This window comes from Heterodontus francisci, chromosome 36 (genome assembly GCF_036365525.1).
Source record: "Heterodontus francisci isolate sHetFra1 chromosome 36, sHetFra1.hap1, whole genome shotgun sequence".
NCBI classification, from domain to species: Eukaryota; Metazoa; Chordata; class Chondrichthyes; order Heterodontiformes; family Heterodontidae; genus Heterodontus; species Heterodontus francisci.
Window position 1 is genome coordinate 3,439,461 of NC_090406.1, and position 16,911 is coordinate 3,456,371.

The window sequence follows — 16,911 nt, forward strand, 5'->3', positions numbered from 1 at the left end:
AACTCACCTTGTCCATGAGACCCACCTCTTGCTCCCTTGCCCAACCAACTTCCTCTCCTGGTTCCCATGTTAGCCAATAATGTGAATATGATAGGGAACCATTAATAATATCACTAAGGCCACCTATTTCCACCTCTGCAACATCGCCCGACTTTGTCCTGTCTCAGCTCATCTGCTGCTGAAACCCTCATCCAGGGCGTTGTCACCTCTAGACTTGACTATTCCAATGCTCTCCTAGCTGGTTTCCCACATTCCATTCTCCTTATACTTGAGGTCATCCAAAACTCTGCTGCCCGTGTCTCAGCTCGCACCGAGTCCCGTTCGCCTATCACCACTGTACTCACTGACCTACATTAACACACACCAAGTCCCGTTCCCCGATCACCCCTGTACTCACTGACCGACATTAACACACACCAAGTCCCGTTCCCCTATCACCCCTGTACTCACTGACCTACATTAACACACACCAAGTCCCGTTCCCCTATTACCCCTGTACTCACTGACCTACATTAACACACACCAAGTCCCGTTCCCCTATCACCCCTGTACTCACTGACCTACATTAACACACACCAAGTCCCGTTCCCCTATCACCCCTGTACTCACTGACCTACATTAACACACACCAAGTCCCGTTCCCCTATCACCCCTGTACTCACTGACCTACATTAACACACACCAAGTCCTGTTCCCCTATCACCCCTGTACTAACTGAACGACATTAACACACACCAAGTCCCGTTCCTCTATCACCCCTTGTACTCACTGACCTACATTAACACACACCAAGTCCGTTCCCTATCACCCCTGTACTCACTGACCTACATTAACACACACCAAGTCCCGTTCCCTATCACCCCTGTACTCACTGACCTACATTAACACACACCAAGTCCCGTTCCTCTATCACCCCTTGTACTCACTGACCTACATTAACAGACACCAAGTCCCGTTCCCCTATCACCCCTGTACTCACTGACCTACATTAACACACACCAAGTCCCGTTCCCCTATCACCCCTGTACTCACTGACCTACATTAACACACACCAAGTCCTGTTCCCCTATCACCCCTGTACTCACTGACCTACAAAAACACACACCAAGTCCTGTTCCCCTATCACCCCTGTACTCACTGACCTACATTAACACAACAACACCAAGTCCCGTTCCCCTATCACCCCTGTACTCACTGACCTACATTAACACACACCAAGTCCCGTTCCCCTATCACCCCTGTACTCACTGATCTACATTAACACACACCAAGTCCCATTCCCCTATCACCCCTGTACTCACTGACCTACATTGGCTTCTGGTTGAGCAAAGTCTTAATTTTTAAAATTCTCATGCTTGTTTTCAAATCCCTTCATGACCTCGTCCCTCCCTACCTCTGTAATCTCCTCCATGACCTCGTCCCTCCCTACCTCTGTAATCTCCTCCATGACCTCGTCCCTCCCTACCTCTGTAATCTCCTCCATGACCTCGTCCCTCCCTACCTCTGTAATCTCCTCCATGACCTCGTCCCTCCCTACCTCTGTAATCTCCTCCAGCCCCACAACCCTCTGAGATATCCTCTTCAACATCCCTGATTTTAATTGCTCCACGATTGGTGACCGCTCCTTCAATTGCCTGGGCTCGAAGCCCTGGAATTCCCTCCCTAAACCTCTCCGCCTCACTTTCCTCCTTTCAGACACTCCTTAAAACCTATTTCTGTGACCAAGCTTTTGGCCATCTGACCTAATATCTCCTTTTGTAACTCGGTGTCATACTTTGTTTTATAATGCTCCTGTGAAACTCCTTGGGACATTTTATTACATTAAAGGTACTATATAAAATATAAGTTATTGTAGGGAGTGGGGTGTGTGTGTCTGTGGATATGCAGGTGTGCGTGTGTGTTTTCTCTCATAAACTGTGTTCCATTTCCTCACTAACAGAATATGGAATTTCAGGCACGGGAAGAGGAGGAATTGGAGAACACGGATGTTCTGCCCTGTACATGTGTGTTTATATGTTACAAGGACCAAGCACTGCTGCCGAAGAGAGCACATTATTATCCACACCCGACTATTAAATAGACTAGACGTATCTATCCTTTAGTATTGTTATAACCAAGCAGGCACATTAGTGGAATCTGGTATTTATATTTTGTAATTAGAAGTGTTACGATCTTCACTCTGTGATATTTATATTTGTGTTTTAGTTAAAACTCCACTTTCTTGTTGTGGCTCTTCTAGAGCTGGGTCAAAGGTCAACTTCCTAATGTTTATTATTTAATTTTTTTTAATTATTTCCAATTTCTCTCTCCCTCCTGGTGGAGGATGTTCACACTCCTGAGATGGGTGGTTAAGTGGGCCGTGAGGTTGTGGCTTCTCTGTGGAATCCTCCACAGTGAGGTCCCCTTCACTACCCCTTTCCCCACTTTAACCTCCCTTCTCACTGCCCTGTCTTCCCTCCCTCCCTCCCTCCCTCCTCTTTAACTATGCCCTCCCTACTCCACAGGATCCATTCGGGGTAACGTTCAGGTTGGAAGAGTTGAAGTGCAGTGGTTGATATTTCCCACCCCCACCCCCCCACCCTGAACCCGAGCCCTCAGTGTATTAAAATCATTCACCCCCAAAATACCCTCCTCCCACATCCCACTCCCAGACAGTGGCTCTGTCCCATCTCTCGGCTGGATACTGTGGCCTACCTCACAATGGGTCTGTGTCCAGTCTGGGGAGTGGATTGGTGGGGGGTGGGCATGGAGAGATGCTGCTCAGCGTCAGTCTGCTGCCTGCGGGGACCGAGATGCTTGGTGTGCAATGGGAGGGATGTGGGGTTGGCAGCTTTGGTTGAATGGAGGAAAGGCTGATATCTTCGAACAATAAAGATGACAATCTTCCAAAAACATGTTCATTCTGACTTGAATGCACAGTTTGTACAAATTCATCACTCACTTTTCACCTGCTTCCAAACATCGACTGACTCACAGACAACAGCAGTGAGAGTCATAGTAACAGAAGGAGGTCATTCAGCCCATCAACACTGCACCACCATTCAATTACATCATGCTGATCTGTCCCCTTGCGCCACCCCTGCCCTTACCCCCCCCCACCCTCCACCCTGCCCTTGCCCTCCCCACCCCTACCCTCACACCCCCACCCTCGTCCATCCACCCCTGCCCTCACACCCCCACCCACCCTCTCCCCCACCCTCCTCCACCCCCGCCCTCATCCCCGGCCATGTTAACCTGTATTCTTCCTGCTGTAATTATCTCCGTTGCCACCCAGTGGTGCTGAACGTGCCAACAAATGACCATATCAACGATGAAGCATCAATCTTACAGCACAGGAACAGGCTATTCAGCCCCTTATTCCTGTACAGCTCTTTGGTAGAGCTATCCGATTAATCCCACTCCCCCACATATTGCCCTGTAAATTTTTCCCTCAGGTATTTATCCAATTGACTTTTGAATTCTAGGATTCTGGTCAATATTTATCCCTCAATCCACTCACTGCAAACAGATTATCTAGTCATTATCATCTTGCTGTTTGTGGGATCTTGCTGTGCACAAATTGGCTGCTGCGCGTCCTATATTACAACAGGGATTACACTTCAAAAGTACTTCATTGCCTGTAAAGCACTTTGGGACGTCATGAGGTTGTGAAAGGTGCTATATAAACGCAAATGTTTGTTTTCTATTGAATCTGCTTTCCCCTCCTTTCAAGCAGAGCATTCCAGATCTCTAAACTCACTGTGTAAAGAAGATATTTCCTCATGTCGCCTTCGATTCTTTTACCAGTCACCTTCAATCTGTGTCCTCTGGTTACCAACTCTTCTACCACTGGAAACACTTTCTCCTTATTTACAAAACCATTCATAATTTTGAACATTGTGATCAAATCTCCTCATCACTCTCTCTGCTCTGAGAGAAATCCTAGCTTTTCCACATTGCTGAAATCCCTCATGTCCAGCACCATTCTCATAACTCTCTGCACCCTCTGACATCTTTCCTAAAGTGTGGTCCCCAGAATTGAATACAATCCTGCAACTGAGGCCGAACTAGTGATTTATGAAGATTTAGCAATTACTACTTTGTTTTTGTACTCTTACTCAATTAATAAAACCAATTATCCCTTTTTAACCGCCTTCTCAACTTGGCCAGTCACCATCAAAGATTTGTATACAAATACACTCAGACCCCCCTTTTTAAAATTGTTACCATTTAGTTCATATTGCCTCTCCTCATTCTTTGTTACTTCTGGTGACCCCCAAGAATCTATGCTTCATCCCTTCCTATTTCTCATCTACATACTGCCCCTCAGTGACACCATCCAAAAGCACAGCGTTAGTTCTCACATGTACACTCTTGACACCCAGCTCTACCTCACTACCACCTCTCTCTCGACTCCTCCACTGTCACTAAATTATCAGACTGCTTATCTGACATCCAGCACTGGATGAGTTAGAAGTTGCCTCCAGTTAAATATTGGGAAGACGGAAGCCATTATCTTCAGTCCCGGTCACAAACTCTGTTCCCTCATCACTGATTCCGTCCCCTTCCCTAGCAACTATGGTTCACAACCTTGGTGTCACACTTATTCCGTGTTGAGCTTCCAAGCACATCCGCACCATCAGTAAAGACTACCTACTTCCACCTCCATAACATCATCCAATTAGACACCTGCATCAGCTCATCTGCTAAAACCCTCAATCATGCCTTTGATACCTCTAGACTCAACTACTCCAACACACTCCTGACCGACCTCCCACATGCCAGCCTGTGTGAACTTGAGGTCATCCAAAACTCTGATGCCCGTGTTCTAACTTGCAACAAGTTCCGTTCATCCATCACTCCTGTGCTCGCTGACCTACATTTTTTTTTCTTTGATGGGATGTGAGCATCGCTGACAAGTCCAGCATTTATTATCCATCCCTAATTACCCTTGAGAGGGTGGTGGTGAGCTGCCTTTTTGAATGGCTGGAGTCTATCTGGTGTAGGTACAGTTCTGTTAGGAAGGGAGTTCCAGGATTTTGACCCAGTGACAGTGAAGGAACGGTGATATAGTTCCAAGTCAGGATGGTGTGTGGCTTGGAGGGGAACTTGCAGGTGTTGGTGTTCCCATGCATCTGCTGCCCTTGTCCTTCTAGGTGGCAGAGGTTGCGGGTTTGGAAGGTGCTGTCGAAGGAGCCTTGGTGAGTTGCTGCAGTGCATCTTGTAGATGGTACACACTGCTGCCACTGTGCATCGATGGTGGAGGGAGTGAATGTTTGTGGATGGGGTGCCAATCAAGTGGGCTGCTTTGTCCTGGATGGTGTTGAGCTTCTTGAATGTTGTTGGAGTTACACCCATCCAGGCAAGTGGAGAGTATTCCATCACACTCCTGACTTGTGCCTTATGATGATCGACAGCCTTCGGGGAGTCAGGAGGTGAGTTACTCACCGCAGAATTCCCAGCCTCTGACCTGCTCTTGTAGCCACAGTATTTATATGGCTGGTCCAGTTATGTACTGGTCAATGGTAATCCCCCAGGATGTTGATGGTCAGGATTCAGCGATGGTAATGCCATTGAATGTCAAGGGGAGATGGTTCGATTCTCTCTTGTTGGAGATGGTCATTGTTGGGCACTTGTGTAGCACGAATGTTACTTGCCACTTAGGAGTCGCGAATGGTGCTGAACATTGTGCAATCATCAGCGAACATCCCCACTTCTGACCTTATGATGGAGGGAAGGTCATTGATGAAGCAGCTGAAGATGGTTTGTCCTAGGACACTACCCTGAGGAACTCCTGCAGTGATGTCCTGGGCTGAGATGTTTGGCCACCAACAAAAACAAACATCTTCCCTTTGTACTAGGTATGACTCCAACTAGTGGAGCGGTTTCCCTGATTCCCATTAACTTTAATTTTGTTGGGGCTCCTTGTTGCTGCACTCAGTCAAATGGTGCCTTGATGTCAAAGGCAGTCACTGTTGCCTCCTGTGGGTTTTTACTTCGTGGACTGGGAGCCTTCTTGACAACATTAATTCACAGGTTTTCACATTGGAAAACTTACTTTAACAGGAGGACCACGTAAAGGTTGCTGTCTCCCACTCGGGAGCCACCACACAAACATAGCAGATATCCACCTCTGGGAAATCATGAGGATTATTTCTGGAACGTTGAGACCAACACAGCTCGAGTGCCTTCCTATGCTAGCACACATTGAAACTCCTGATGTCCACAGGGAAAACATTCTGCTCAAAGAACATGCCCAGCAGAACCCAAACTGAGCATCAGTGAGCAGGTTGTTGCTGTTTAGATATTGCTTGGTAGCGCTGTCAATGACACCTTCCATCATTTTGCTGATGATCAAGAGTAGACTGAGGGGCAGTAATTGGCCAGCTAGGATTTGTCCTGCTTTTCTTTTTCCATGGCCAGCATTTGTTGCCCATCCCTAATTGCCCTTGACAACTGAGTGGCTTGCTAGGCCATTTCAGAGGGCAGTTATGTGTCAACCACATTGCCGCGGGTCTGGAGTCACATGTAGGCCAGACCAGGTAAGGCCAGCAGATTTCCTTCCCTAAAGGACATTAGTGAACCAGATGGGTTTTAATGACAATTGATGATTTCATGGCACGATTACTGAGACTCGCTTTCAATTCAAAGAACAAAGAACAATACAGCACAGGAACAGGCCATTCGGCCCTCCAAGCCTGCGCCGATCTTATTAATTAATTGAATTTAAATTCCACCAGCTGCCGTGGTGGGATTTGAACCTGTGTCCCCAGGGCATTGGCTTGGGCCTCTGGATTACTAGTTCAGTGACATTGCTGCCATTCCCCTATGTGGATAGGACATACCTGGGCAATTTTCCACATTGCTGGGTAGATGCCAGTGTTGTAGCTGTACTGGAACAGCTTGGCCAGGGGCACGGCAAGTTCTGGAGCACAGGTCTTCAGTACTATTGCCAGACTGTTGTCAGGGCCCATAGTCTTTGCAGTATCCAGTGCCTTCAGTCATTTCTTGATATGTGGAGTGAATCGGATTGGCTGAAGATTGGCATCTGTGATTAGATTAGATTAGATTAGAGATACAGCACTGAAACAGGCCCTTCGGCCCACCGAGTCTGTGCCGACCATCAACCCCCCATTTATACTAATCCTACACTAATCCCATATTCCTACCAAACATCCCCACCTGTCCCTATATTTCCCTACCACCTACCTATACTAGTGACAATTTATAATGGTCAATTTACCTATCAACCTGCAAGTCTTTTGGCTTGTGGGAGGAAACCGGAGCACCCGGAGAAAACCCACGCAGACACAGGGAGAACTTGCAAACTCCACACAGGCAGTACCCAGAATCGAACCCGGGTCCCTGGAGCTGTGAGGCTGCAGTGCTAACCACTGCGCCACTGTGCCGCCCAGTGATGCTGGGGACTTCAGGAGGAGGCTGAGATGGATCATCAACTCGGCACTTCTGGCTGAAGATGGTTGTAAATGCTGCAGCTGTGTCTTTTGAACTGATGTGCTGGGCTCCCCCATCATTGAGGATGGGGATATTTGTGGAGCCTCCTCCTCCTGTTAGTTGTTTAATTGTCCACCACCGTTCAGAGATGGATATGGCAGGATTGCAGAACTTAGATCTGATCCATTGGTTGTGGGATCGCTTAACTCTGTCTATCACATGCTGCTCCTGCTGTTTAACATGTATGTTGTCCTATGTTGTAGCTTCACTAGGCTGCCACCTCATTTTTAGTTATGCCTGGTGGTTCTCCTACACTTCTCATTGAACCAGGGTTGGCCCCCCAGCTTGATGGTAATGGTAGAGCGGGTGATATGCTGGCCATGAAGTTACAGATTGTGGTTAAATAAATTCTGCTGCTGCTGATGGCCCACAGTACCTCATGGATGCCCAGTTTTGAGCTGCTAGATTTGTTCTCCATCTATCCCATTTAGCATGGTAGTGCCACACAACACGATGGATGGTATCCTCAGCGTGAAGACAGGACTTCATCTTCACAAGGAATGTGCAGTAGCTCCCGATGTAGTTTAGTTTAGTTTAGAGATACAGCACTGAAACAGGCCCTTCGGCCCACCGAGTCTGTGCCGACCATCAACCACCCATTTATACTAATCGTACACCCACAGTGCTGTTAGGAAGGGAGTTCCAAGATTTTGACCCAGTGACAGTGAAGGAACGGCGATATAGTTCCAAGTCAGGATGTTGTGTGGCTTGGAGGGGAACTTGCATTTGGTGATGTTCCCATGCATCTGCTTCTCTTGTCTTTCTAGTTGGTAGAGGTTGCGGGTTTAGAAGGTGCTGCCTGAGTATTAGAATTAGAATTAGAATATTACAGCGCAGTACAGGCCCTTCGGCCCTCGATGTTGCGCCGAGCTGTGAAACCATCTGACCTACACTATTCCATTTTCATCCATGTGTCTATCCAATGTCCACTTAAATGCCCTTAAAGTTGGCGAATCTACTACTGCTGCAGGCAGGGCATTCCACGCCCTTACTGCTCTCTGAGTAAAGAAACTACCTCTCACATCTGTCCTATATCTATCACCCCTCAACTTGAAGCTATGTCCCCTCGTGTTTGCCATCACCATCCGAGGAAAAAGACGCTCACTATCCACCCTATCTAACCCTCTGATTATCTTATATGTCTCTATTAAGTCACCTCTCCTCCTCCTTCTCTCCAACGAAAACAACCTCAAGTCCCTCAGCCTTTCCTCGTAAGACCTTCCCTCCATACCAGGCAACATCCTAGTAAATCTCCTCTGCACCCTTTCCATAGCTTCCACATCCTTTCTATAATGCGGTGACCAGAACTGCACGCAATACTCCAGGTGCAGCCTCACCAGAGTCTTGTACAGCTGCATCATGACCTCGTGGCTCCGAAACTCGACCCCCCTACTAATAAAAGCTAACACACCATATGCCTTCTTGACAGCCCTATTAACCTGGTTAGCAACCTTCAGGGATTTATGCACCTGGACACCAAGATCTCTCTGCTCATCTACACTAACAAGAATCTTCCCATTAGCCCAGTACTCTGCATTACTGTTACTCCTTCCAAAGTGAATCACCTCACACTTTTCCGCATTAAATTCCATTTGCCATCTCTCAGCCCAGCTCTGCAGCCTATCTATGTCTCTCTGTACCCTACAACATCCTTCGGCACTATCCACAACTCCACCGACCTTAGTGTCATCTGCAAATTTACTAACCCACCCTTCTACACCCTCTTCCAGGTCATTTATAAAAATGACAAACAGCAATGGCCCCAAAACAGATCCTTGCGGTACACCACTAGTAACTAAACTCCAGGATGAACATTTGCCATCAACCACCACCCTCTGTCTTCTTTCAGCTAGCCAATTTCTGATCCAAAGCTCTAAATCACCTTCAACCCCATACTTCCGTATTTTCTGCAATAGCCTACCGTGGGGAACCTTATCAAACGCCTTACTGAAATCCATATACACCACCTCCACTGCTTTACCCTCATCCACCTGTTTGGTCACCTTCGCGAAAAACTCAATAAGGTTTATGAGGCACGACCTACCCGTCACAAAACCGTGCTGACTATCGCTAATGAACTTATTCTTTTCAAGATGATTATAAATCCTGTCTCTTATAACCTTTTCCAACATTTTACCCACAACCGAAGTAAGGCTCACAGGTCTATAATTACCAGGGCTGTCTCTACTCCCCTTCTTGAACAAGGGGACAACATTTGCAATCCTCCAGTCTTCCGGCACTATTCCTGTCGACAATGATGACATAAAGATCAAGGACAAAGGCTCTGCAATCTCCTCCCTAGCTTCCCAGAGAATCCTAGGATAAATCCCATCTGGCCCAGGGGACTTATCTATTTTCACACTTTCCAAAATTGCTAACACCTCCTCCTTGTGAACCTCAATCCCATCTAGCCTCGTAGCCTGAATCTCAGTATTCTCAACAACATTTTCTTTCTCTACTGTAAATACTGACGCAAAATATTCATTTAACACTTCCCCTATCTCCTCTGATTCCACACACAACTTCCCACTACTATCCTTGATTGGCCCTAATCTAACTCTAGTCATTCTAGCCTTGGTGTATTGCTGCAGTGCATCTTGTAGATGGTACACACTGCTGCCACTGTGCGTCGGTGGTGGAGGGAGTGAATGTTTGTGGATGGGGTGCCAATCAAGTGGGCTGCTTCGTCCTGGATGGTGTCAAGCTTCTTGAGTGTTGTTGGAGCTGCACCCATCCAGGCAAGTGGAGAGTATTCCATCACACTGCTGACTTGTGTCTTGTAGATGGTGAGACAGGCTTTGGGGAGTCAGGAGGTGAGTTACTCGCCGCAGGATTCCTAGCCTCTGACCTGCTCTTGTAGCCACAGTATTTATATGGCTACTGCAGTTCAGTTTCTGGTCAATGGTAGCCCCTAGGATGTTGATAGTGGGGGATTCAGCGATGGCAATGCCATTGAATGTCAAGGGGAGATGGTTAGATTCTCTCTTGTTGGAGATGGTCATTGCCTGGCACTTGTGTGGTGCGAATGTTACTTGCCACTTATCAGCCCAAGCCTGGATATTGTCCAGGTCTTGCTGCATTCCTACACGGACTGCTTCAGTATCTGAGGAGTCGCGAATGGTGCTGAACATTGTGCAATCATCAGCGAACATCCCCACTTCTGACCTAATGACTGAAGGAAGGTCATTGATGAAGCAGCTGAAGATGGTTGGTCCTAGGACACTACCCTGAGGAACTCCTGCAGTGATGTCCTGGAGCTCAGATGATTGACCTCCAACAACCACAAGCATCTTGCTTTGCATTAGGTATGACTCTAACCAGTGGAGAATTTTCCCCCTGATTCCTATTGACTCCAGTTTTGCTCGGGCTCCTTGATGCCATACTCGGTCAAATGCTGCCTTGATGTCAAGGGCAGTCTTATACAAGTTTAACATAATTTCCTTGATCTTGTACTCTATTAATACCCTTATTAATAAAGCCCCAGGTACTGTTTGCTTTATTGACCGCTCTCTCAACCTTTCCTGCCACCTTCAATGACTAATGCACATATACCCTCAGGTCCCTCTGCTCTTGCACCCCCACCCCCCTTTAGAATTGTGCCCTTTGTTTTATATTGTGTCTCCCCATTCTTCCTAACAAATTGAATTAATTCACATTTCTCCGCATTAAACTTCATCTGCCACCTGTCTGCCCATTCCACCAACCTGTCTATATCCTTTTGCAGTTCTGCACTGTCCTCCTCACAGTTCACAATCACTCCAAGTTTTGCATCATCCCTAGGTAGGTCATTAATTTAAATCAGGAAAAGCAAGTGTCCCAACACTGATCCCTGGGGAACTCCACTACAAACCTTCCTCCGGCCCGAAAAACATCCATTAACCACTACTCTTTGTTTCATGTCACACAGCCAATTTCATATCCATGTTGCTACTGTCCCTTTTATTCCATGAGCTATAATTTTGCTCACAAGCCTGTTGTGTGGCACTGTATCAAATGCCTTTTGAAAGTCTAAGTACACCACATCAACAGCATTACCCTCATCAACCCTCTCTGTTACCTCTTCAAAAAGCGCCAGCAAGTTAGTTAAACATCGTTTTCCCTTAACAAATCCGTGCTGACTTTCCTTAATTAACTCCTATTTATCCATGTGACTATTAATTTGGTCCCAAATTATTGTTCCTAGAAGTTTCCCCACCACCGAAGTTAAACTGACTGGCCTGTAGTTGCTGGGCTTATATTTACATACTTTTTTGAACAAGGGTGTAACATTTGCAATTCTCCAGTGCTCTGGCACCATCCTGAGTCTAAGGAAGACTGAATAATTATGGCCAGTGCCTCTGCAATTTCCACTCTCACTTCCCTCAGTATCCTTGGATGTGTCTTGTCCGGCCCTGGTGCTTTATCAACTTTAAGTATCTAATACCTCCTCCTTATCAATTTTAAATCCTTCTAGTATATTAACTAACTCCTATTTCACTGTGGCCTGGGTTATATCTTCTTCCTTGGTAAAGACAGATGCTAAGTATTTATTTAATACCTCAGTTATTCCCCTGCCTCCATGTGTAAATCCCCCTTTTGGAACCTAATTGGCCCCACTCCTCCTTTTACCACCCTTTTACTATTTATATGCCTATAGAAGACTTTGGGAATCCATTTTATGTTAGAATCATAGAAAGTTTAAGGCACAGAAAGAGGCCACTTGGCCCATTGTGTCTGTGCCAGCCAAAAAACGATCCACCTATTCTAATCCCACCTTCCAGCATTTGGTCCGTAACCAACTAGAGAACAGGCCATTCACGACTGGGTATTGTATAATGAGAGAGGAATAATTGACAATCTAGTGGTGCGAGACCCCTTGGGGATGAGCGACCATAATATGATAGAATTCTTCATCAAGATGGAGAGTGACGTAGTTGATTCTGAGACAAGGGTCCTGAATCTTATTAAAGGAAACTACGAAGGTATGAGGTGCGAGTAGGCCATGACGGATTGGGAAACGTTACTTAAAGGGATGACGGTGGATTGGCAATGGCAAACATTTAAAGAGTGCATGGATGAACTGCAACAATTGTTTATTCCTGTCTGGGGCAAAAGTAAAACGGGAAAGGTAGTTAAACCATGGCTCACAAGGGAATTTAGAGATAGCATTAGATCCAAGGAAGAGGCAAATAAATTTGCCAGGAAAACCAACAGACCTGAGGATTGGGAGCAGTTTAGAATTCAGCAAAGGAGGACCAAGGGATTGATCAAGAAGGGGAAAATAGAGTTCGAGAGCAAGCTTGCAAGGAACATAAAAACTGAGTGTAAAAGTTTCTATAGGTATGTGAAGAGAAAAAGATTGGTGAAGACAAATGTAGGTCCCTTACAGTCAGAAACAGGGGAATTTATTATGGGGGATAAAGAAATGGCTGACCAACTAAATGCATACTATGGTTCTGTCTTCACAAAGGAGGACACAAATATCATACCAGAAATGTTGGGGAACACAGGGCTTAGTGAGAGAGAGGAACTGAAAGAAATCAGTATTAGTAGAGAAATGGTGTTGGGGAAAATGATGGGATTGAAGGCCGATAAATCCCCAGGGCCTGATAATCAACATCCAGAGTACTTAAGGAAATGGCCCTAGAAATAGTGGCTGCATTGGTGGTTATCTTCCAAGATTCTATAGACTCTGGAACAGTTCCTACGGATTGGAAGGTAGCTAATGGAACCCCACTATTTAAAAAGGGAGGTAGAAAGAAAACAGGGAATTATAGACCAGTCAGCCTGACGTTGGTTGTGGGGAAAATTCTAGAGTCCATTATCAAAGATTTTATAGCAGAGCACTTGGAGAACAGTGGTAGAATCAGACAGAGTCAGCATGGATTTACAGAAGGGAAATCATGCTTGACAAATCTACTAGAATTCTTCAAGGATGTAACTAGTAGAGTTGATGAGGGTGTTCTCGTACACCAGTCGCTGAAGGTAAGCATGCAGGCGCAAAAGGCGGTAAAAAAGGCTAATGGTATGTTGGCCTTCATAGCGAGAGGATTCGAGTACAGAAGCAGGGATGTCTTGCTACAATTATACAGGGCCTTGGTGAGGCCACACCTGGAGTATTGTATGCAGTTTTGGTCTCCTTATCTGAGGAAGGATGTTCTTGTTATAGAGGGAGTGCAGAGAAGGTTTCCCAGAATGATTCCTGAGATGCCGGGACTGACGTATGAGGAGAGATTGAGTTTGTTAGGATTATATTCGCTGGAGTTCAGAAGAGTGAGGGGGGATCTCATAGAAACCTATAAAATTCTAACAGGACTTGACAGGGTAGATGCAGGAAGGATGTTCCTGATGGTGGGGGAGTCCAGAACCAGGGGTCATAGTCTAAGGATACGGGGTAAACCTTTCAGGACTGAGATGAGGGGAAATTTCTTCACCCAGAGAGTGGTGAGCCTGTGGAATTTGCTACCACAGAAAGCAGTTGAGGCCAAAACATTGTATGTTTTCAAGAAGGAGTTAGATATCGCTCTTGGGTCTAAAGGGATCAAAGGGTATGGGGCGAAAGCGGGAACAGGTTACTGAGTTGGATGATCAACCATGATCATAATGAATGGTGGAGCAGGCTCGAAGGGCCGAATGGCCGACTCCTGCTCCTATTTTCTATGTTTCTATGTAACCCTGCAGATTACGGCACTTGAGGTGCATATCCAGACTCCTTTTGAATGAGTTGAGGGTTTCTGCCTCAACTACCCTTTAAGGCAGTGAGTTCCAGACCATCACCACCCTCTGGGTGAAAAAGATTTTCCTCATCTCCCCTCTAATTTTTCTGCCAATCACTTTAAATCTATGACCACTCGTCACTGACGTCTGTGCTAAGGTGAATAGACCCTTCACCTCCACTCTATCCAGGCCCTTAAAAAATTTTGTACATTTCAATCAGATCTCCCCTCAGCCTCCTCTGTTCCAAGGAGAACAACCCCAGCCTATCCAATCTTTCCCCATAGCTGCCAGTCTCTTTTCATACTCTCTCTTTGCTTCTAATGTGCCTTTTTACTTCCCCTCTCAACCTTCTGTATTCAGCCTGGTTCTCCATTCTATTATCTATCCATCATAAGCACACTTTTTCTTCTTCATCTGACATGACGTAGCCTTTCCCTCCTGTATCCAAAACTTAAAGGTGTCTCACAGTCATAGGGGTGAAAGTTAGAGGTCAACCCCAAGCTAGTGGGGAGGCAGTGGGAGTTGAAATATAGGACCCACAGAAAACACTCTCACAATCCCCAGCGCAACCTCACAGAGGACATTGAGCTATGTTGAGCTGGTAAACTATTGGCAGAGTCACACAAACAATCGTGAATACAGGATTCTGTTTCCCAGCCTACTTCTCCTGAAGGGGCTGACTCTCACTGGGGTACAGGTCCCCTCCTCTCCTGAAGGTGCTGACTCTCACTGGGGTACGGGTCCCCTCCTCTCCTGAAGGTGCTGACTCTCACTGGGGTGCAGGTCCCCTCCTCTCCTGAAGGTGCTGACTCTCACTGGGGTACGGGTCCCCTCCTCTCCTGAAGGTGCTGACTCTCACTGGGGTACAGGTCCCCTCCTCTCCTGAAGGTGCTGACTCTCACTGGGGTACGGGTCCCCTCCTCTCCTGAAGGTGCTGACTCTCACTGGGGTGCAGGTCCCCTCCTCTCCTGAAGGTGCTGACTCTCACTGGGGTACAGGTCCCCTCCTCTCCTGAAGGTGCTGACTCTCACTGGGGTATGGGTCCCCTCCTCCCCTGAAGGTGCTGACTCTCACTGGGGTACTGGTCCCCTCCTCTCCTGAAGGTGCTGACTCTCACTGGGGTAGAGGTCCCCTCCTCTCCTGAAGGTGCTGACTCTCACTGGGGTAGAGGTCCCCTCCTCTCCTGAAGGTGCTGACTCTCACTGGGGTACTGGTCCCCTCCTCTCCTGAAGGTGCTGACTCTCACTGGGGTACTGGTCCCCTCCTCTCCTGAAGGTGCTGACTCTCACTGGGGTAGAGGTCCCCTCCTCTCCTGAAGGTGCTGACTCTCACTGGGGTACTGGTCCCCTCCTCTCCTGAAGGTGCTGACTCTCACTGGGGTAGAGGTCCCCTCCTCTCCTGAAGGTGCTGACTCTCACTGGGTTACAGGTCCCCTCCTCCCCTGAAGGTGCTGACTCTCACTGGGGTACAGGTCCCCTCCTCCCCTGAAGGTGCTGACTCTCACTGGGGTACGGGTCCCCTCCTCCCCTGAAGGTGCTGACTCTCACTGGGGTACAGGTCCCCTCCTCTCCTGAAGGTGCTGACTCTCACTGGGGTACAGGTTCCCTCCTCTCCTGAAGGTGCTGACTCTCACTGGGGTACTGGCCCCTTCCTCTCCTGAAGGTGCAGACTCTCACTGGGGTGCGGGTCCCCTCCTCCCCTTAAGGTGCTGACTCTCACTGGGGTGCAGGTCCCCTCCTCCCCTGAAGGTGCTGACTCTCACTGGGGTACAGATCCCCTCCTCTCCTGAAGGTGCTGACTCTCACTGGGGTACGGGTCCCCTCCTCTCCTGAAGGTGCTGACTCTCACTGGGGTGCGGGTCCCCTCCTCCCCTGAAGGTGCTGACTCTCACTGGGGTGCGGGTCCCCTCCTCCCCTGAAGGTGCTGACTCTCACTGGGGTACGGGTCCCCTCCTCTCCTGAAGGTGCTGACTCTCACTGGGGTACAGGTCCCCTCCTCTCCTGAAGGTGCTGACTCTCACTGGGGTACGGGTCCCCTCCTCCCCTAAAGGTGCTGACTCTCACTGGGGTACGGGTCCCCTCCTCTCCTGAAGGTGCTGACTCTCACTGGGGTACAGGTCCCCTCCTCCCCTAAAGGTGCTGTTGTCACCCATAACCGCTCGACACATTCTGTCTGATCTGTAAGTGGATGGTTTCTGACTGCACCTGTGGCGCTAGATTTCAGATTAATTGGGGAGGGGGGTCTATTCACCTTCGCAGAGAGGTCAGTGATGAGTGGGCATGGCTTTAAAACTTTACTGCAGGAGTGGTGTTAGCTGTGGCTCAGTATCACTCTCACTTCTCAGTTACAAAGTCTGGATTCAATTCCAACTTACGCAGACCATCTTGGTTGAAACTCCTAGTGCACCACTGAGGGAGTGCTGCTGTAGCGGAGGTGCTATGTTTTGGATGAGACGTTAAACTGAGGGCCATTTGGCCCTCTCAGGTGGAAGTTAAAGATCCCATGACTCTATATGAAAGAGCAGAGGAGTTCTCCCTGGTTCTCCTGTCACTTTATCCTTTAACCAACATCAGTAAAGCAGGTTATCTGCTCATAAGCATACTGCTGTGTGCAAACTGGCTGCATTTCCGACATTACAAGTGATGACACTTCAGACGTACTTCATTGGCTGTAAAAGCGCTGTATGCTAGCCTGAGGTGGTGAAAGGCGCTATAGCAATGC